Below are 24,435 nucleotides of genomic sequence, written 5' to 3' on the forward strand. Positions count from 1 at the left end.
ATCTTAGCTGTCTCTGAATTGTCATTAGATCTCCAGATAGCAGCCAAGAAAATTAAAGGAGATTCTTAAAAAAAGAAATGACAACAAACCTAGTCAATTATTTCTAAAAACATCCATATGTTACACACAAACATACATATACACACATATTTATACATACATGCAAATGTAAATATATGTAAAAAATATTTAACAGACACACTATATATGTGATGTTTAAATATATAATAAAAATAAACATATAATAAAATGAGTATTTTTATAAATATAAAATATACAATAAAAAGAAATACATAATATATCCATGGCTTACAATGACTACTGGAAACACACACACACACACACATACTGAGATATACTATATATTATACTATATATATTATAATGAGATATACCATATATATTTCTATATATACATAAGTATATTAGTTCATTCTCATGCTGCTACAAACAATTGCCCAAGATTGGGTAATTTATAAATGAAAGAAGTTTAACTGACTCACAGTTCTGCACGGCTGGGGAGGTCTCAGGAAACTTACAACCATAGCAGAAGGGGAAGCAAACACATCCTTCTTCACATGATAGCAGGAAGGCAAAATGCCAAGCAAAAGGGGCAAAGCCACTTATAAAACCATCAGATCTCATGAGAACTCAATCACTATCACGAGAACAGCAGCACAGGGGCAACCACCCCCATGATTCAATTATCTCTCACCAGGCCCTGCCCACAACACATGGGGATTATGGAAACTACAATTCAAGCTGACATTTGGGTGAAGGCACAGTCACAACATTATCATTCCTCCTCTGGCCCCTCCCAAATTTCACATTCTCACTTTTCAAAACACAATCAACCCTTTCCAAATTTCCCCCAAAGTCTTAGGTCATTCCAGCATCAGCCCAAAATTCCAAGGTCTCATCTGAGACAAGGCAGGTATCTTTTACCTATGAGCCTGTAAAATCAAAAGCAAGTTAGCAACTTCAGAGATACAATGTGGGTACAGGCATTGGGTAAATACACCAGTTCCGAATGGGAGAAACTGGCCAAAACAAAGGGACTACATGCCCCAGGCAAGTCCAAAATCCAATAGGGCAGTCATTAAAACTTCAAGTTCCAAAATGATCCCTTTTGACTCCATGTCTCACACCCAGGGCACACTGATGCAAGAGGTGGGCTCCCATGGCCTTGGGCAGGTCTGATCCTGTGGCCTGGGAGGGTAAAGCCTCACTTTCTGGCTGCTTTCATGGCTGGCATTCAGCATTTGTAACCTGTTGGTAGATCCACCATTCTGGGGGTCTGGAGGATGATGGCCTTCTTCTCACAGATTCACTAGGCAGTGTCCCAGTGGGGACTCTGTTTGGGGGCTCCAACCCACATTTCCCTTCTGAACTGGCCTAGCAGAGGTTCCCCATGAGGGATTTGCAACTGCAGTAAACTTCTGCTTGGACATCCAGGCATTTCCATACATCCTCTGAAATATAGGCAGAGGTTTCCAAACCTCAATTCTTGTCTTCTATTCACCCACAGGCCCAATACCATGTGGAAACTGCCAAGGCTTGGGGCTTGCACCCTCTGAAGCAATAGCCTGAGTTGTACTTCGGACCATTTTAGCTGCAGCTGGATCAGCTGTGGTGCAGGGCACCAAGTCCCAAGACTGTACATAGCAGAGGGGCCCTAGACCTGGCCTAGCAAACCATTTTTCCTTCCTGGACCTCTGGGTCTATGTTGAGAGAGGCTGCTGTGAAGGTCTGTGATATGCCCTGGAGACATTTTCCCCATTGTTTTGATGACTAAGGTTTGGCTCCTCGCTACTTATGCAAATTTCTGCAGCTGGCTTGAATTTCTCCCCAGAAAATTGAGTTTTCTTTTTTTTTTTTTAAATCACATAATCAGGCTGCAAACTTTCCAAACTTTATGTTTTGCTTCCTCTTGAATGCTTGTCACTTAGAAATTTATTTTGCCAGATATCTTAAATCATCTCTCTCAAGTTCAAAGATCCACTGATATCTAGGGTGGGCAAAATGCTTCCAGTCTCTTTGCACATAGCAAGAGTAACCTTTACTGCAGTTCCCCAGAAGTTTCTCATCTCCTTCTGAGACCATATCAGCCTGGACGCCATGGTCCATATCATTTTGATCAAACTATTCAACAAGTCTCTATGAAGTTGCAAACTTTCCCACATTTTCCTGACTTCTTCTGGTCCCTCCAAAATGTTCCAACTTCTGCTTGTTACCCAGCTCCAAAGTTAGTTCCACATTTTTAGGTGTTTTTACAGCAGTGCCCCACTCTCTGTGGTACCAATTTACTCTATTAGTTTGTTCTCAAACTGCTATAGAAAACTGCTCAAGTCCGGGTGCAGTGGCTATGCCTGTAATCCCAGCATTTTGGGAGGCGAAGGCAGGATCACTTGAGGTCAGTAATTTGAAACCAGCCTGGCCGATGTCGCAAAACCCTATCTCTACTAAACACACAAAAATTAGCCTGGTGTGTTCATGCACACCTGTAATCCCAGCTGGTAAGGAGGCTGAGGCAAGAGAATCACTTGAATTCGGGAGACAGAGGTTGCAATGAGCCAAGATTGCACCACTGCACTCCAGCCTGGGTGACAGGGCAAGACTGTGTCTCAAAAAAAAAAAAAGAGCACTGCCTGAGACCGAGACTGGATTTATTAGTCCATTTTCTGCTGATAAAGAAATATCTGAGACTGGGCAATTTAAAAAAGAAAGAGGTTTAATAGACTTACAGTTCCACATGGTTGGAGAAGCCTCACAATCGTGGCGGAAGGTGAAAGGCAAGTTTCACATGGCAGCAGACAAGAGAAGAGAGATTGTGCGGGGAAACTCTCCTCTTTTAAAACCATCAGATCTCATGAGACTTACTCACTATCACGAGAAAAGCAGGGAAAGACCTGGCCCCATAATTCAATTACCTCCTACTGGGTTCCTCCCACAAAATGTGGGAATTCAAGATGAGATTTTGTTGGGGAAACAGCCAAACCAAATGATTCTGCACCTGGCTGCTCTAAAATCTCATGTCCTCACATTTCAAAATGAATTATGCCTTCCCAACAGTCCCCCAAAGTCTTAACTCATTTCAGCATTAACGGAAAAGTCCACAGTCTAAAGTGTCATCTGAGACAAGTCAAGTCCCTTGTGGCTATCAGCTTGTAAAATCAAAAGCAAGTTAGCTACTTCCTAGATATAATGAGAGTACAAGCATTGGGTAAATACTGCCATTACCAGTGGTAGAAATTGGCCAAAACAAAAGGGCTATAGGCCTCATGGAAGTTTGAAATCCAGAAGGGCAGTCACATCTTAAAGCTCCAAAATGATTTCCTTTGATTCCATGTCTCACATACGGGTCATGCTGATGCAAGAGGTGAGTTCCGATGGTCTGGCGCAACTCCACCCCTGTGATTTTGTAGGGTACAGCCTTCCTCCCAGCTGCCTTCACAGGCTGGCATTGAGTGTCTGTAGCTTCTCCAGGTGCAGGTTGAAAGCTGTCAGTGGACCTACCATTCTGGGGTCTGGAGGACAGTAGAGCTCTTCTCACAGCTCCAGTAGGTGGTGCCCCAGTAGGGACTCTGCGTGGGGGCTCTGACCCTACATTTCCCTTCTGCTCTGCCCTAGTAGAGGTTCTCCATGAGGGCCCCACCCCTGAAGCAAACTTACACCTAGGTATCCAGGTAGATCCACCATTCTGGGACTCAGAGATTGCAAGCCCCAAACCCTGGTAGCTTCCATGTGGTGTTGAGTCTGCCAGTGCAGAGAAGTCAAGGATTGGCATTTGGGAACCTCTGCCTATATTTCAGAAGTTGTATGGAAACGTCTGGATACTGAGATCCAACCACTGCACTCCAGCCTGGGCAACAGAGAGAGACTCTGTCTCAAAATTAACTAACTAACTAGCTAACTAACTAAATAAATAAATCATGTTTTTCTGACTCTCTACTCCCTTTTTTCTACTTTACTTATTCTGGTCCACCCAGCAGAACTGCTTTCAAAGGTTGTTGAGAACTGAATGAAGGCAAATATAAGTGGTTTATGCTGTGTAAATCTCCTTTACACCTCATCTTTATAGAGTGGAGGTGTTAACTGACATGTACTTGTGTGATCTGTTTTATTTATTCCTATTACAAAACAGAAACATATTTATAGAAAAATGAGAGATTAACATCTTTAAAAACTATATAAAACCAGTCATACCCATACAGAAAGCTCTTTTGTCTTTGGGCTATTGACTTGGTACACATGTTGGCATATGACCCAGTGAATTTGAATCTTCACCCTTCCAAATACTCGACTGAGCTTTGCTTAGCCATCTGCCCAAGATAAGTTGCTCTGACTCACATATAACTCCTTAACACTTAGGAATAACAAATTTCTACTCATTGTATTGATTTCTGTATATAGAAAGCCTACTATTTCTATAGTCATTCAAATGTTTTTACTCCATTCTGCAAAACCAGACAGTTATAACTTTATCCAAATCATGTGAACAAGATTGAATTGTGCCATTTAGGAGCTATCAATACCCGCACTGTTAAAGAGTAACTTTAGTTCTGAAGTAGAGGAAAATTTAACAAGCACTTTTGTTTTTGCATGCTAAGCTTAGGGCTAGATACACCACTTAAGAACAACATTCAAATTGCTTTAAATTATTGGTTAATTACACCTTAAACATTTATCATTTTACCAACTTGACATAGCCATGGCTTCCATTATAAGTTAGGGGAAAGTTTTTGTAGGCTAGCAAATTATAAGTTATTTAATATATAAAAGAAAGTCACATACTACACATACTACATTTGATTATTTGTTGTGCTCCGACCTGCATTTCTTTCTTGTTACTGATTATTATGTAATCACAGCACTTTAATAAATATTTTCTTTTTCTATCACATGATTTGAAACTGAAAAAATAAATGTATGATTTAAAAACTGCAAAAAGGATATTTTACAAGCTAGTCTAAGTTCTTAATGGTATTTATGTGGAGAATTAGAAACAAAAGTGAAGGTAGAAAATTAGGATAATTTAAACTGAAACTATTAATTTTCTTAATTATAATTGTTATGTCCCTTGACGTAGTCTTACATTTCAAATTATATAAAATTTTGTAATTTGTATTCACCAAAATATTCCTAAAATATTAAGATATGAGTAAATTCTTGCACAGGAAATACGATTCATGGGTTTGTTGCTATAAGCAATTTAAATTCTGCAAATCCTTGTGGCATTTCTCTTTCACCTAATTCCACATGGAAAAAAAATTCTTAAGACTTAAAATAGAAAATTTGGAAGACTATCAAGATTATGTTTCTAAACTGCTGACTTGGTAGCTTTTTTACCCTCTTGGCATATGTCCGAATACAGCTTTATAATTAAGCAGGTCTGCCATCTTAGGTGCCACCAAAGGTGCCCCTTATTGATGGCAGTCAGATGGAATACCATCTGGTAGTAGCAATTTATTCTTTCAGAGATATTTAATGACATGCCACATTTCATACACAGTTAAATGTATCGTTCTTTAGACACTGCATTTTTATTAGGATGGTTAATTTAAACAGTTAAGTGTTGACATTTTTACAGTCCCAGAAGATTATAGGTATTAAAAAATACAAAAATGACTAGACCCGCAGGGATTTTAATTAACTTTGTAAACCTCCATTTTCATAAAAACTATGTATTACATGTTTGGTAACGATCACAGATAACTTGTATGCAATAAACATTGTCAAAAGGTATAGGGTAGATTTTTTCCTGAAAATGGTCTAAAAATGTTACCAAACCCTGTGCTGAAGAAAGAACAGAAATGTTGTTGACCCTTTGGCAAAAGGATAGTAGCTTTGGAACCTGAAAACTCTGGTTCAGATTTTCTCTCTTTCACTTAGCATTTACATGTTTTCGTCCAATGAATTTCATTCTAATGTGTAAAATGGATACACTAATTTGTTAACTTATAAAAACGTATAAGGCCTGGCATGGTGGCTCATGCCTGTAATCCTAGCACTTTGGGAGGTCAAAGTAGGAGGATAACAAGTCCAGGAGTTCGAGAACAGCCTGATCAACATGGTAAAACCTTGTCTCTAAAAACATACAAAAATTAGCCTGGCAAGGTGGCATACACCTGTAGTCCCAGTTACTTGGGAGGCTGAGGTGGGGAGATCACCTGAGCCCAGGGAGATCAAGGCTTTAGTGAGCCAAGATCGTCTCACTGCACTCCAGTCTGGAAAACACAGTGAGACTGTGCCTCAAAACAAATAAATTAAATTAAAAGGTATATATTGAATTGTATATGTAAATCTATAAGACGGAAATATACATTTTTATATTTTATATTTACATTTAATTATTATTATGTTTACGATGTGAACTACTTGAATAATAGGAGTAAACGTTTTCTGAATTCTCTAGCACCTAGCATATTTCTTATTATCTAGTTGGTAATTAGTAAATGCTTATTCAATTTAAATAGTGTTAATCTTCTTAAACTTGGGGGTACTGAAAATTAGATTACAGATTTAGAAAAATTTTACCTAGGTGTAGATATATAGCATAAGTAAAGCACAGTTACTATATTTAAATAATTTGTATAGTCTTCCCCAGAAAAGTAAAATTAAGTAGAATTTTAATAGACATATTTGTAAGCATCATTATTGTTTGCAATACCTTCCTCTTTCCCCTTAGCAAGAACATCTCTGTTGTCAGATGGTAAGCACATGATGCTTGTGTAAAGTGGACGTTAAGTCTTCAGATACACATAAAGCATCTTCCACAAGCATTCATTAATTAGATATTAAGTACTTGAAAATGTTTATATATAAGTTGGTTACTTTACAGATTATATATAAATCTTTAAATTTTCAATTAGAGTAAAGGGTATTGCTTATTTTCCTACTTACAGTTGGCCATATTCCTATAATCCTCAATGTCTGATGGGACAGTCAGTCACTCTACCACTCCTTTCGGTATTGAAGCTATTTTGAAGAAAAAAGTTTGAAAACTATTCTGATATTTTTATTACTTCCTCCAAATGAAGATCCTTCATGTTATTATCCTATTTACTTTTACTATGACTTTAAATTATTTTGGAATTTTCTCATGCCTTATTCACATCTACAATTTCTAGGTTTTGCTTTTGTTGTTTTCATACATCTTTCTCTGAAATCTTCTTGATGTTATTGAACCATTCAACATTTTAATCCACTTGTTAGCACGTTCATAAACAGTATTGCTATCAGACGGCCTTCGTGTTGCACAGCGGTGGTTTCTAAACATCCACGCTTCTTAACTTTAAATTTGACTATAAATATTTTGCACTAGTTCACATTCAGGAGACATTTAAACATTTACTTACAGAAATGATGGCAAGAGATTTATTTTAAAAAGTCTTTAATGTTGCTTTGAAAGTCTTACTTTTGTTTAAATGTGTTTTTGTGTGTGTGTGTGTGTTGTGTATGTGTTTCTGCAAAGCTGCTGTAAGCTCACTTCATTCCATTGTTTATTTTACCATTCTGGGTTAATAGTTCTTAGTTTATTTGCCCGATTCCCTTATTGAAAACTCATATGTTGTTCTTATATATACTCTAGACTAGAAAAAAGGAATTGATTTGATTGACTTGAAAAGGGTTATTATAAAAACATATAATATGCTAAATGATGTTTGCTTTTCCAGAATAACAGGTTTTCTAAACAGTCAGGTTTTGTGGTTACCATTAACTGGGCTCACTTTTATCATCTAATTTAATCTAATTTTTGCCATCATTCCTGTCTACAATGGTAGCAAATATAAGGATTTACTCTAAGTTATTTATTCTACTTAATATGACTTAATGCTTTATTTTAACCTGAAGTAACTTTAGAGTATACATCCATTCTAAAGAAGGACATTTTCTTTATCTCCAATCCTTGTTGCTTTTCTCCCCAAGGTCTCCACGTATAAGTCAGGCTATAAAATGCTGAAAATATATGCAAGTAGTGTATAAAAAATACTTTATCTAATTGAAAGATTGCTTTGAATTAAATAGTAATTATAGTCCTGTTTTACCTATTTGTATTTAGCTGTAATTTTGCTGGTAGAGAGAGAATTCTTTTGCCTCCAGTTTTCCAAACTTATAATGACATTTTAGATCATGCAATTAAGAACAATTAGCACAAATGCAAATTCATGACACATCATACCCACTGAATATTCAGATATTAAAAGAAATTTAAATTTTAAAATATGCTACTATTAAACTTCTGGATATATAAGTTTTATGATCTTGTCATATCCCTGCAAGTTTTCCCTTATGACACAGTTAAGTTTGGTAAAGAAAAAAATAGAAAGTTCAATGGAAGGTCTTTAATTTATAATTTCTTACTACTTTAATATATAAATTGGTTACGCAGGGAAGATGAAAATAATTCAGAAATAATAAACACAAAAAGTAACCATCAACTTTAGGTCCAATAAAATAATCTCGGGTTCCCAGAATAAAAATGTTTACAGGAGGTACCTCATGCCACTGAGGTTCAGACTTCTGAACAAAGGATTCAATCTTCCTGCTGCCCATACCACTAAATACACATGAGGGAGACTGGTTTACAGAATGTCAAATGCTGCTGGAGCTAGAACCAACAGTCACAGCTGGGGTCATGTGCCAATACTGGGTAAAGTGCTTCTGGGATGGAAAAGGGCTACCGATGGGGTCACAAGAATGCCAAGAAAACAGAGAAGTTCACCTTCCCTGTTCTACCTTCAGTTTTTTCCCTAGTGCCCAAATGATAGATTTTAATCCATGATAAGTTGGCATAGGAATCAGATAAATTCATTTATCAGAGTCCATTTGCCAGCATAACACCAATATACAGAAGGGTAAATTTGGAACCATAAGCCTAGCACATTGCTGGTTCTGCTTTATTGGAAAGAAGGGACAAACTAAATGAGAAAAGGTAATGGCAGTATGACTCTAGTTTATCTATATTGTAGGAGAGGAACGACAACCACCAAAAAACCTCTCTCCAACCTCATAGGAGGCACTGGAAAGTAAACTGACAAAAACTGGTTAATGAGACAAAAAGAAACAGAATGAATTACCACGTAGCGTGCATACATATGGGAAAAAGTCAGTGAGAAGTAACTCAGAGAGGTAGGTAGAATCTCAGGCATATATAGCATTTTAACAACAATAAATTTGTAGAGGACTAACAAGATAAAACAGAAGGTTAGTCTTTTAGAAGCAGCAAACTGTGGGAAGGCAGACATATGGAAGGAAACTAATACAGTAAATCATAAGAGTTATTTTAATAAGTTTTGTTACATAAATTTCTCTCTCTGTGCTGTCTCTAGGTTGATAAGAATTTAGTGTTGTCCCCAGTTATTAAAGGTTTAAGAGTTGCTTTCCTCTTTCTGGTATAGAAGAGAGGTACACACACACGGAATTATGTCTTGTTATTTAGGCAAATAAAGGGATAGAGGGTACAGAGCTTTTTTGGTGTCTGCTATTTTTTTATTTGCCTTCAGCTAAAAAATCTTTATGTAAAATAGCCTATTTTGGAGTGGCATATTCTGATCCTCTACAATATTAATATATTTATCACATTCATGTATTAATTACATTAACATTACTTACGTTTTCCATCCCAATAACTTTCTTTCAAACATTTTATTGCAGTACTTATTTTAGTTTTCTACTTTTTTTCTTAATATTACGGCAGATGCACTTTATGTGTATATTATTCAAATATGCATAGGCTTTTGCTGTATATAATAAAAATAAGGTGATAATAATATCAGTGTAGAAATCTTAACATCTCCACATCACTCATGTTCTCATAGGAATTTAAATTCCATGCTCAGATTTCAATGCTCCCAAAATACTGATGAGATTCCTGTTAAGTCCTTTTCCTGTGTTAACATGTATTGTTCTCAGCTACTGAAAATTTTTCACCCACGACATGGCGTCTGGCAGTCTTTGCAGCTCAAAATGCATACCAGCTACAGGCTTTTGATTGAAGTGCCACTATAACTGGCAAACTCTTGCCAAGGGAAGGAAATAGAACATGTTCGACTCCATGTTACAGCATTTTTGAGTGCAGAGGTAGGCAGGGAAGACCAAGGCTGTTTATTTATTTATTTATTTATTTTTGGTGTGTGTGTGTGTTGTTGTTGTTGTTTGTTTGTTTTCGAGTATTACTGAATTTAGTAAAACAGTTCCTCCTTTCCCCATAGTAGCACAAGTTTGAAGGTCACTAAGTTGAGATGCCTTTGCCTATCAACTTCCTTGCTACACCACCAATCATCCTCCCTCAAACACACAGAGATATTTAGCTTATGTAGCTAAATCTGGTTGGTTATTTAGGTTTCTTCTCTCTGATGAACTTGACTTTCAGGCTAGAGAAATTACAGGGATAGAGGAAGTAGCTAAACAATACTTTAAAGAGAATCAGAAAAACTAAAAAGTAGAAAATTGTAAGGAAAAATAGGATCTCATTCTTTAGGAGGTCAAAGAAACCTGAGAAAAGAATGTGCTAAAGATTGAAAATAAAAACCTGAAGAATACAACAGCTGGATACAAAGTATAATATGGAACTGCAGACTGATTTGAACTGACCAAGAGAAGATATTTGGGGAGTGAGTAGGGGAGGAAAATATAAATAGGCAGATTCCCCAGGTCTAAATATTATATCTTAGTAGGAATGACTACTAATCATACTGTCTTTGAAAATATTCTAACATTTAAAAAAATTCTTTTTTTATAAAGAAAAATACTGAACTATTTACTGGAGAAGACTTGTTTGCAATTTACTTTAAAACGCTTCACTGTAGAAAGCATGAAATGTTATGTGTAGTTAGCTTACTCTCCGCCCTTGGTGTGATGGATTGCCTCAATCAGGAATCCACATCCTAAGGCCCTGCACCCTGCAGTGACTGGCTAAAGCAAAAACATCTGCTTTCTATATCTTAAGAAACACATGGCTTCCTAATTAGCATTATGAATTTAAGAAAATGGGATTATATTGATGAATTTTGAAAGTCGTTCACATAATAGATGCTAGAAAACTATTCTCACTGAAAAATATTGGAAGTATTCAAGATTTATTGACTGACAAAAATGTTCTAGATGCTTTTTTTCATCTTTCCATTAAAATGTAAGTGAGAAATCCAAAAGACTTTCCTTGCAGCTGATAAACAGATCTTAATTACTTTATTGGATGATAAACAGAATGGAATAAAGTGACTAGGGGAACAAAGAATACTGAGGAAAAGCCTGTGATCTTAAACACCAAGTTAGCAAGCAATTAGCAGAGCTCCGAAGAATTCCAACCGGGCATGTGTTTTAGGTCAAGCTCAAGGCCTTGATTGGATCCTGGTTGGGTTAACTTAATCTTCAAGTTAGCAAACAATTCATAGAGCTCCAAAGAAGTCCAACCAGGCGGGTGTTTTAGGTCAAGCTCAAGGCCCTGGTTGGGACTGGGTTGGGCCCTGAGATGATATCATCTCAGTTTTGCACTTAAAAATGTTGATCCCAGGTCTTCTGAACATCATGAATCAGCAAGATTGGTCCTCTACTCTACTTTAGGACTAGCATCCCCTGAATTGCAGAGTCTCTCCTGTTATTAATTGCCCATGTTCCCTACTCTCACTATGCCAGGGACTGTCAAACTATAGCTGGCAAACACAATAAATCTGGCTTTAGTCTCTTCCAGTATGATGTGCAATCTAAGGATAAATTTTACATCTTTAAATGGTTATATTTTAGAAGAATTAAATTTTAAATCATTATATGATTACCTGTTTATTCTCCTTGAATTTTCTTCTTGGCTCACAAAGCCTAAACTATTTACTATCTAGCCCTTTACGGGATAATGTTTGCCAGTGCTGCACTATGCTGATAAGTAGGGTTAAGTCACAGCATAACCCAATGCTGGACCTGCTCAAGGAGAACAAAAGGACCTTATCTATACACTAAAGGAGCTGCAGAAACTGGCCAACAGAAACTTGCAGGAGCTGATAGAGCACATGAGGGCCAGAGCCCAAAGATGCTAGATCAAAGGAGGTCTCCAAAACCTGAAAAGGGATGTGAGCCCTTGTACTTTGTCTTAATTTTCTATTATATTGGCAGCAAATTAACACAAACTGGGAGAGTTAAAACAACACAAATTTACTATCTTACAGTTCTATGGGTGAGTAGTTGCATATGTGTCCTGTGGAGTAAAATCAAGATGCTGTCAGGGCTGCATTATTTTCTAACGCTCTAGGGAAGAATGCATTTTTTTTTTTTTTTTGGCCTTTTCCAAGTTTCAGAAGATGCCCACATTTCTTGGCTCATGGCCTCCTGCCTCCATCTTCAAAGCCAGCTAGCTTGCATCTTTTCAAAGCTGCTTCCTTATGATCTCTCTCTCTTTCCCCTCCACAATTAGGAAAGATTCTTTGTACCTACATGAATAGTTTGGCCCCACCAAGATAATCCAAGATAACCTTCACATATCAAGGTCCTTAACCTTAATCAGATCTGCAAAATCCTTTTGCCACATATGGTAACATTTTCATCAGTTCTGCAGATTTGAGTATAGATGTCTCTGGGGGCCCTTTATTCAACCTAACACATCTCTGCTTGTTTTGGGAGATCTGAAATGTAGCGATTTTTTATTTACTTCAGAGGAAATATTCAAACATAACCCAGACTACAGAAAATTTCACTAAGGTGACATATCCCTGAATTTCTCTGAAGCAGACAAGCAAAAGTATTAAATAATGTACCGGGGTTGGTAAGACAGCATGCACCCTAGAAAGTGAGAGATAAACACACGTGGCTTCAGAGTAGTGAGGGTAACTTTGTAACTGAGTATCCCTGCCTCCAAATGCATTAAAAAACTTATTTTCCTTTTTTGCTTTCAGCCTTGAAACATACTTGAATTTTTTTTATTTCTCACTTTCCCAGAAATCCAGGGGTCAATTTTGAAACAAACCAGGCAAAAAGATTCAGCTGTAGAATCCTACCACTTAGTGGGGCTTAGGGAGAGTGAGCCCACCTCTACCTGGCTGAAGTCAGGATTGGCTGATCAGGACCTTCCTAGGGGCAATGACTCAAGATAACCATGGAAAGGACACACAGACCTGCACCATTCCTTTCCCACACTTTCTGCTCCCATGCTTTTTGCTCCTTAAACCCCTTCACTCAGACCCTAAATTTGGAAGCTCATGCTTTGAAGGCATGAGCCTGGAGATTCCCCCACTGCTAGATTTGTGTAACAAAACTGCTTTCCTTTCACTATACCTCGCATTTGTTTTCAGCATCTGTAGGGCAAACAGCTAGACTTGAGCCAGTTACAAGTTTATGATCAATGGATGAAAAAAGCAAAAGCCCAGGCTTGGTTCATTAACTGATACGAGTAAGCTCAATATTCATATTGGAGAAGGAAATAAATGGAGGCTGGTCTACAGCCCCATCGGGTGTAGTCATGAAATAAAGCAATGAGGAAAAATTATCTCAATAAGCAGAGCTTTTGGTGGTATACATGGATGGCCAACTAATTTGGGTATAAAGAAAAGGGGGCAAGTTCCACTTCTCTTAAAACTGGATAAGGTCCCTGCACTGCATCCTATGCCTCCTGCTGATAAAAAAAACTAAAATTCAATTGAGGACTCTGAGAAGTTACACTCAAGTGGCAGATTGTAAAGGGAACCTAAAAGTTAAAGAAGCAGTCTGCAAAGGGGCAAATTTCCAGATTTTTCTTCTCATTTTAGCTCTCATAATTTGATTCCTAAGGGTGGGATTCAGTCACATTGCTGCTCAGGGGAACAACGGCATAGATGGCTAAAACACTGATGCATACCCTATTTTTCTGGACAACAGGATAAGAAAAAAGGCTCCCTGTTGCTGGAGAGTGAAAAGTAGGGATCCTGGAAGGGGAGCAGTTGGAGAAGGGGATTCCTTAATCCTACTATAAACCCACCCAAATCTCTAGGTCATCCCAGAGCATTCATTAGACAGACTCCAAAATAACACTGTAAAGGTTTTGAGAATTGAACTAAAATTTGAGTTGCTATCCCAAACTCAGATTTACCCCTGAATGGCACACACATGAGACAAGCTCAAAGCCGAGTGACAAGGACTTTGAAAAATAAATAAGATCTAAAGAATGGTCAAAGTTACAATTACTCCCTGAGTAACACTTGCATGTGACAGATCCAAAGCAGCATAACAAAGGCTCTCCAAACTGTACTGAGATTGAAACTATCACTTATAGAAAGCAAGATACAACTTGTGGCTTAAACTTAAATGGATTTATGCACAAAATGAATAAACAATAAAGAAAAAAACATTCTCCAGGATGTCATAAAAGTACCCAGAATCTACACAAAATCCAAAATCATCAGATATACAAAGAACCAGAAACATTTTATTAAAGCTCAAGGAAATGTCAATCAACATAGACCAGCTGTAAGATACCTTCGTTTTGGAACGATCAAATCAGTTATTTAAAACAGTTATTTTATTATTGTAGTATACCACATGAGATAATGTAAGCACACTTGGATGTTTTTTATAATGAAAAATTAAAACTTACCTAATGGGCTCAATAGAAGAAATTAAATTTTAAAAATTTGTGGGTGATTTGAAAATACATTCATAGCTACCATCTAACCTGTGAACAGAGGTTTTAAACATTGAGCAACAAATGAGAATAAGCAACAACAACAAATAAATGGAAAAAAACCACAGAGCCTCACATGGGGCAAAATCAAATGGTCTGATGTAAGTGTCTTTTGAGACCAGAAGGAGAGAAGAAAGGAACTGGGAAAGAAAAACAGAACTCACAGACTTTTCCATTTTAAGTTCACTGTTTACATCTCATCCCATAGTTCCAAGTAATCACAGGGAGGCTGGAGACTGGCTAGCCTCCGACGTTACTAGGACCCAGAGCAAGCATATAAATGTAGAGGCCTACATTTCATATGGTTACATATCTAAAATTGGTAAATCTAGCCAAAAGATTGTTGAGTAAGATGAGTTTTAGCCTCTCACCTTGACAATTATACATTACAGGACAGTTCTCCAGATGGCCTTGTACCAACTCTGTTTACTCCCTTTCTCATTTGTAGTTCTCAAGAATAACCATAGAACACGTGGAAGTACCAGGAACAGGCCAGGTTCTGTTCTAGTCTGTCCTGGAAACAGGATGTCCTACAGTGCTTTATGCTAGCATGTCACATTATGCTCAGGGTGCAAAACCCAGGAAGGGTTGTTTTCCACGATCCCTCATCTGCGGTGCAAACGGTGCCCATATAGATGACTCCATCTGACCTGAGTAGATTTTCCAAGTCTTGGGGCACCAGCTTTCAATGAATCCTGGACTTTTCTTGTCTATTGCTGTCTATCTATAAGTAATAAATCTACTTTACATAACTTGTTATAGGTGTGTGTGTTCTATCTCACCAGACTCAGACAAATTGATAACCGATGCACAGTGAACTTGCTTCACTTACATAAATAACAACATATAAGGAGAGAACTTGAGACTTCTGTGACTCCTCAGAATTTTGTCCAGGATCTTGGTAGTGCTGAGAAAGTATACCACCCTCCCACACTTTTCTAATGGGTGGTGGTTCACCCCATTTATGTTCCTACCCCTATCTCTGTTTTCCATGATAAGGACTCCAAAAAACACCTGTGCAGATACTCCAGCCTCCAACCATATCCTATGTAAAGGGCCAAATCTTGGCACCTAGGGGTGCACATACTCTCTGTTGGATTATCCTTAAGAGGAAAGCTCCATAAGGCCTGCATAATCCTTGGTGCAGTCGTGGGTTGATTTGAATAGGAAATTCCAAGATGCTGGGTAGCATGGATGAGACAGCAGATGTGGCCTAAGGGCGTTCATTTAGAATCTGTAAAGCCCTAACCCCATAAGAAGCATGGTCAGCAGTGGCCAGGACTGGGCACTTGGAAACACAGGGCCGGAGCCAGCAGTCTTTCCCCCATTTAAGGGTGCAACAGGACGATAAATTTTTTTGCCTAGGCATTTTCTCAAAATAAATTTTAGGTTCTGTTACAATGAAAAAGCAGAAAATTTTGGGATGTCAGCAGAACACAGTATCTGTGATAGAATTCAGAAACGGTCATTATTTCTCTCCTATTTGACACTTCATAATCACTTTTATCAACAGTATATTTTTGATTAAATGTTCAACAAGTTTAGAAACATCATTTCTATAAAATGATGAAGGTTTTAAACCTCAGACAAGCCCATGCAGTGCCCAAGGTCTCATGCATGCTCTAGTTGTTGGACTCTCCTAAAATGAGTTACTCCCTTCTTTAATTGTAGTACATATTAAGCAATTCCATATATGAAAAGTGAAAATCAAAAGCAAATAATGAATGTGGAGAATATAAAAGCTTATTATTTGGCCTTCACTAACACAGTTTCATGCATTTAGCAAACGCTAAGGAGATATTTAGTAAATAACTGGATTTTGATATTATATTGAGTGAAAATAGGAATCAGAATGACTCTAGAGTATGACCAGAATCTCTATGCTTTGAGTTTTTTTTATTATAAAATTTTCATATGATAAAATTCAGGAAATGCTGTTAGAGATTTTAAGAGTAAACGTGAGTAATAACAACAAAGATATTTTCTGAATGGAATCTTCTGTCTTTGCCACTCTACATTTGATTTATTTGCATGAGTCAGTGACCGATGGTTCTCAAATTAAAAATATTGTTACATTTTCCAAAATTTATAAGACATAAATATACCTAATTATACAGAATTTAATTGGCTTTTCTGAGATTACACAGAAAGTGAGTTTTAGAACTGTAATTAGAATATTTAATGTGTTTTGGTCCATTCGTACTATGGCCCAAAGTATCTTGCAAGTTTAAAGATTTAGATAGGTCAGTGTTAATGAGAGGAAAATAAGGTTGTTATCAATAAGGTTGATAATAAGAAGATAATTAGAAAATAAGATTGGCTGGAGAGCAGAGCAGTCCAGGTAATCACAGACTTTAAAAAAATAGAAGACAGCTCCAAATAGCATGCATAGTCTAAAAGATTTAGCTATGATGGTGCCATTGCACTACAGCCTGGGCAACAAAGGGTATATTCACACAAAGGGAACAATGTTATTTTATCAAGGTGTTAGATTATCATCCAAAACACATATGGTTGAAGTATCAACTCTGGTAAGGATGCTATGGGCCAGAGAATACAAAGTAAGTGAGACTCTGTCTGAAAAAAAAAGGAAAAAAAAAAAAGAAAGAAAAAGGCGATAACACAAACAAAAATGCCCTATGGTCATAAGTCCCTTAGGACAGAAGGAGAATGTCAGTCAAGTAAAATTTCCAAAACATCATCACATAAACACATGCATTCACCATGCTTACCCAGCACACACTCCACATTGTCTCCAATTAGTCCATTACTGCATTTGGGTCTGTTTTCTCTGTCCCATAGCATCCTTAACAGAGTTGATACTTCGACCATATGTGCTTTGGATGATAACGTAATACCCTGATAAAATAACATTGTTACCCTTGTGTGAATATACCAACCTTGGAATATTTCAAATAAGTCATATCCATGGTCTCATATGCTTGTGCAAATTTAGGCATTGTGAATAACTTAAAGTGTTTGTAAAATTTACCAAAATGTAAGATTAGGCATACTTGCATTTTCAATTACATTAATTGTTTTTCAGTTTGTGATTTTTAAGTTGAAAGACATGTCAGTTTGTAAAATTACTATGTTACCGTGATAAAGAGAACATAACATTTACTAAATGGGTAAGTTTAGTAGATTTTCTTAAATTAATTTTTTGAGTGCTTAATGAGTATTTGTCTGTTCTTTAGTTTACCTGACACTGGAAGCCTTAAGAATATTAAATTCATTAAATTTTAAAATCTAATTTAAATTACTTAAGCAAATATATTATTTATGTTTATTCATAATTTATTTTCTTAACCTTGGGTTGATCCTTGAAATGACTGACTCCTAAAGCCAAGAAGGACTACCTATTTTCTCTTTGTTTTAAGTTGTTAGTTTAATAAAGTAAATATTATTGTAAATACCCAAGTAAGGACATGAAGTTTCTTTTTGAGATTACGAAATGTTCTAAAATGAATCATGACAATTGTTGCACATATCTGAAAATATGCCTTAAAACATTGAATTGTACTCTTTAAGTGGGCAAATTGTATGGCAGGGGTCCCCAACCCGTGGGCTATGAACTAATGTCAATTCATGACCTGTTAGGCACCAGGCCACACAGCAGGAGGTGAGCCACAGCAAGTGAATGAAGCTTCATCTGTATTTATAGCCACTCCTTATTGCTCTCATTACCGGCTGGGCTCCACCTCCTGTTAAATCAGTGGTGGCGTTAGATTCTCACAGGAGTGCAAACTTTATTGTGAACTGCACATGTGAGGGATCTAGGTGACGTGCTCCTTATAGTAATCTAATACCTGATTAGTAGTCACCATCTCCTATTACCCCCAGATGGGAACATCTAGTTGCAGCAACACAAGCTCAGGGCTCCCGCTGATTCTACATGATGGTGAATTGTATAATTATTTCATTGTATATCACAATGTAATAACAATAGAAATAAAGTACATGATAAATGTAATGTGTTTACATTATCCCCAAACCATCCCTCCACCCCCAAACTATGGAAAAATCGTCATCCATGAAACCAGTCCGTTTTGCCAAAAAGTTTGGGGACTGCTGTTGTATGGCATAAAAATTGAATCTCACTGAGGTTGTTTTAAAAAGTAGGTTGATATGGCCTTCTTAGCTCAAGATTCATCCCCCAGTAATGATTTAAATGCTACTTTATACATATTATTATTTCTTAAAATAAATTTTAAAATAGTTAAATTGCACAATTTAAAAAATTGGATTCAAAATTGTAAATGCTTTTATAAATTGTTATAGCAATTTATACACTTATCTTTGGTGTATTTATAGCTCTCATCATATCCAGCTATGCAGAAGATTGTAATCATTAAAGAACAAAAATTTTACAAAAATCTGATAGTTTTTTGTTCAAGATGCAATACCTCAATACACTGTTTTTTAATATAAATATACTTGAGAATCCGTGAGGACGACATTTTTAAAAATGCTTGTTCTGTATCAGTCTAGGTCTAATCAAGAAAGAGAAACCACTTAGTTAAGGGAAAATTTAAAGAAGAATTATTAACTATAACAGGAAATTAGAGTAATGAGGGTTTGACTAGTATGGAGTAAATATTAATTTAAGGAACACAGGCATGGTAGATATAAAAAGAGCCATTACCACTTGGGCTGAGATAGAGAACCCAAGGAAGAATTTCCACCCCCTACTGCCAACCCAAGGCTGGGATCTCATCTTCTGTGGAGAGGGCATGGTCCTGGCGAATAAGTTGTTATGGTGATATGCTGATGAAACTGACTGGAAATGCACTACCTAGGATGCCAGGGACAGCTATTCCCTGACAGTTATCTTGCTGGGAGCACTCTGCTAGAAATCATCTGCCCTGAGGAAGTGCTGGGGAAAACCGTTGGCCACTGAAAGCTGCTGGCCACAGTGAACTGCAGAAATTAGGTACTAGAAAATTTGCAAGCGCTGCAGGAGCTGCAGGAGCTGTGGCCCTGTGCACCGCAAAAGCAGTTACACGAGGACCAAGCAGCAAAAGTTTTCTCCTACAATATTTCTCCAGCATCTTTTACTGGCAAAGCTTTAATGGAAGCTGGCAAGGAAAAACAGTGAAAAGGGTACAGATCATTTACAAAGAACCAGCAAAAGTGTGAAACTGGAGTTGAGAAGCACTACATTGACTAAAGAAACAGTATTTTAAGTGTTTTTACATTAAGAATTGTCCACTCCTTTACATTTAAAATGTTTCTATCAGAAATTGAGTTTTAATATGGATTTAAGATACTTTGACTGTTTGACTGTCATAAGTGTTGATAATGAGTGACATTTGTATTTTGACTCTTTGTTTGAGTGGTACTGTGGTTTACCTCAGATTTAATGTTTCTTTAAGAAACTTATTCATGCCTTTGTCTATGACTACACTATTAAACAATTTCACAAATTTAGATGGTTCATATTTTTGTCTCTATTTATTTTTATGATATTGTGTTATTTTTATACTTACTGCTTTTAATCCCTCTGGAAATGATTGTATCATATGGCATGGGGACATTCTACGATTAATATTTATTGAGGCCTCAAGCCCAGTTGTATCGACGTGGGCTGTAATGTCAAATTAATCCTCTTGTTTTAGGTTTCCTCCAGGAAGAGCAATTCATCCAACAGTCCTTGAGGAGTGGTTCCTGGAGTCATATAAACAATTAGATCTGAGAGAAAATAGTGAACAGAAGACCTTGTGATGTGTAGTAAACTTTTCACTGCAGCTATGCAGAATTTTCTCCCAGAGCTGCTGAAGTGCTGCCCCAGAGTGGTGTTAGCTGTTGGCCTTCTTCTGAAATTCTACTGTTCTCAACAGTAGAGATCCAGCTTGCCCAAGGTGATGTTTCCTTCCTAGAGATGTCTGTATGCAAAGATGGTTTATAGTGGTGAGTCAGACTGGTGTGATGTGAGACTCCTGACCAAAATGTTAGACAATACAGAAGGGCCATGCTGTCTTCCAAAATCCCCCTGTGGATGTTGGAGTCCATCACTTAGCATGTATCACGGTTCAACTTCTCCCTTTGCCCAATATATTAGTCTGTTCTCTCACTGCTATAAGGAAGTACTTGAGACTGGGTAATTTATAAAGAAAGTATCTTTTAATTGGTTCTGCAGGCAGTACAGGAAGCATTACACTGGCATCTTCTCAGCTTCTGGGGAGCCCTCAGAAAACTTAACAATTATAGCGGAAGGCAAAGGGGGAGCCGGCACTTCACATGGCTGGAAAAGGAGGAAGAGAGATAGGGGGAAGGTGCCACACACTTTTAAACAACCAGATTCCCCGAGAACTCACTATTGCAATGAAAGCACCATGGAGGGTGGTATTAAACCATGAGAAGCTGCCCCCATGATTCAATCACCTCTCCCAATTCCCACCTCCAGCACTGGGGATTTCATTTCAACAGAGAATTGGGTGGTTACACAGATACAAACCATATCACTCAATCTTACTTTTCACCTATGTTAGCCTAAAATACTCCTAAAGCACTTTTGGTGCACTGATCTTCCTCTCAGAGTGTGCACAAATTTTCACAAATTACACACACACGTGTGTATATATATATGTACATATGTATGTATGAAGTAGCTGAAGTCAATAGTAGTTTTTTTAACATTGCACTAATTGAGTGTTCATCTTAATACCATGCTAATGCTTCAAGTCTTTTCCTCCCATAGGTTTGAACTGATTACATGATTGCTCTTCAGGGACTCCTAGTTGCAAGTCACATTTTGTAACACAACTCTCCCTACCAACCTTTTTTTTTAAAAAGATTGTTGCATTTAGATCATTATGCATTTATTTTTTATACTAACTTACCATTTGTTAGTCTATGTCCAAGTTTATATAAATCCACTTATTTTTATTCATATTTGTCAAAGTCTGAGATTTATATCTGTTTTTCACTCTGGGTTCTATTCCTTTCCCTATGAATTTTAAGATAAGAAGGACCTATCTCTGTGAAGTTATGTTTTTTTTTTTTTGGTTTTTAAAATTCAAGTACAATGCCTTTATAGACTTTATGGAGCTAATGAAGATAAAGAAACATCATCAAATACACTGGTTATTAAATGCCAGTTTTTTAAAACGAATATTCTGTTCCCTCAGATGATGAATGTTTGATAATACATTCTATTAGAGTATGAGGAGGCAGATACCTTTACAAAATTCTGGGAGACTACAAATCAACTGCTTTTGTGGACACTGTCATTACAAGCATCATCATACACCATTACAGGGCACTTTTGGCATTCATAGTCTTTTTTTATCTGATTTCTCTACTTGTTTTTCGACTTCTCAATTGATTCTTAATGATTGTACATTTTTATAGGGTAATGTGATATTTTGATACAAATATATATACATACAAACAATGTGTAATGATCAAATCAAGGTAATAAGGAAATCTATCACCTCAAACCTTTATTTGTGTTGGAAACATCTCAGCTCTTCTTTTGTAGTTATTTTGAAAAATCATAAATTATTGTTAAATATATTCACCCTGGTATGCTACCAAACACTATTTATTCCTCCTATATAACTGTATTCATTTCTTCTACTTTTTGTATTCATTAATCAATCTCTCTTAATTTCCCCTCATTTCCCAGAATCAAGTAATCATTATTCTCTTCTTTACTTCCATGAGATCAATTTTTTTCCCCCCACATATAAGTGAGAATATACAATATTTGTCTTTTTGTGCCTGGCTTATTTTACTTAACATAATGTCTCCCAGTTCCATCTATATTCTTTCTAATGACAATATTTAATTCCTTTTTATGGCTGAATAACATTTATTGTGTGTAAATACCACATTTTCTTTATCAATTTATTCATTGATGTATAATTAGATTGATTCCATAACTTGGCTATTGTGAATAGTTTTGCAATATACATGGATATGCAGTTATTTCTTTTATACACTGAATTATTTTCTTTTGGATATATAATCATTATTGGGATTGTCAGCTCATACGGTAGATCTACTTTTAATTTTTTGAGGGATCTTTGTACTGTTTTCCATACTTTTTGTACTAATTTACATTCCCACCAGCAGTGTAATAACATTCTTGTTTCTCTGAATTCTCACTAGCATCTGTAATTTTTTTGTCTTTTTTATGATAGCCATGTTAATTGGTTGAGATAATATCTCATTTTGTGTTTTATTTGCATTTCCTTGATCGTTAATGACGTTGAGCAGTTTTCATGTAACTGTTGGTAATTCAAATGTGTTATTTTTAAAAATGTTTATTCAGATCTTTTTGCCCATTTTTAAATTAGATTTTTTGTTGTTTTTATGCTATTGAGTTGTTTGAGTTTCCTATCTCCGTCACATTTTCTTCCATTCTACAGGTTGTATCTTCACTCCATTGATTGTTTCCTTTTCTGTGCCGAATATATTTAGTTTGATGTAATAGACAAAAAAAAAAAAAAAAAATTGTCTATTTTTGCTTTTGTTGCCTGTGCTTTTTTAAGCCCCAAACATTATTTGCTCAGACCAATGTTCTGAAATATTCCCCCAAGGTTTACATCTATTGGTTCCATAGTTTCTGGTCTTATGTTTCATTCTTTAATCTATTTTGATTTAATTTCCATATAACGTGAGAGATAGGCATCTAGTTTCTTTTTTTTTTTTTTTGGTCTATGGATATCAAATTTTCCAACACAATTTATTAAACAGATCATCCTTTTTACAATGAATGCTCTTGATGTTTTTGTCAAAAATCAGTTAGCTGTAAATCTGTGGATTTTTTTAGAGGGTTCGATATTCTGCTTCATTGGTCTATGTTTTTATACCAATACCATACTGTTCTTGTTACTATAGCTTTGTAGTATATATTTTGATATCAAGAATTGTGATACCTTCAGCTTTGTTCTTTGTGCTCAGGATGCTTTTTGGCTACCAGGGATCTTCTGTGACTCCATGTGAATTTTAGGATTGTTGTTCCTATTTCTGTGAAGAATGTAATTGGTATTTTAATAGGGATTCTATTGAATCTATAGATCACTTTTGATATTACATTCATTTTCACAATATTAATTCAATCCATGAACATGGGATGTGCTTCACCTTTTTTTTTTATTTCTATGACCTCTTCTATTTCTGTCACTACTGATTTCTAGTTTTCCTTGTAAAGATCTTTTGCTTCCTTGGTTAATTTTTTATCTAGACACTTTATTTTTTGTGGCTACTGTAAATGGGATCACTTTGTTGGTTTTTTTTTTCCTGCTAGTTCACTGTTGGCATATGGAAATGCTACTAATTTTGTATGTTAATTTCATATCCCGCAACTTTATTAAATGCGTTTATCAGTTTTAAGAGTTCTTTGATGTTGTCTTTTGTGTTTTTTGTGTATAATATCAGGTCACCTGCAAACAGGTATAATTTGACTTTCTCCTCTTCAATTTGCATGCCCTTTATTTCTTTCTCTTGCCTAATTGCCCTGTTTTAAACTTCTAGCACTATGTTGAAAAAGAATGGTCAAAGTAAGGCATACTTGTGTGTTACAGTTCTTAGAGGAAAAGTTTTCACCTTTTCCCACTCATTGTTATGTCATCCGGGAGTTTGTCACAGATGGCCTGTATTGTGATAAGGTATGCTCCTTCTATACTGAGTTTGTTGAAGTTTCTTTTTTTAATAATAAAGCTACATTGAATTTTATAATTTTTTTGAGTCTATTGAGATAATCACATGATATCTGCCCTTCATTCTGTGGATCCAGTGTATCACATTTATCATTTTGTGTATGTTGAACCATCCTTGCATCC

General features: G+C 36.4%; 1 long non-coding RNA gene across 1 annotated transcript in view; it reads left to right on the forward strand.

The window, feature by feature from the left end:
- LOC103882690 overlaps window positions 1–22,362 on the forward strand; it is a 90,628-nt gene extending 68,266 nt beyond the window's left edge. The window contains exon 4 of the long non-coding RNA XR_002520862.2: window positions 20,263–22,362. This is a non-coding gene — a long non-coding RNA (uncharacterized LOC103882690). The remainder of the gene's footprint in view (window positions 1–20,262) is intronic.
- Window positions 22,363–24,435: the final 2,073 nt, after the last annotated feature.

The sequence above is a fragment of the Papio anubis genome, chromosome 4 (genome assembly GCF_008728515.1).
Source record: "Papio anubis isolate 15944 chromosome 4, Panubis1.0, whole genome shotgun sequence".
In the NCBI taxonomy this organism is placed as follows: domain Eukaryota; kingdom Metazoa; phylum Chordata; class Mammalia; order Primates; family Cercopithecidae; genus Papio; species Papio anubis.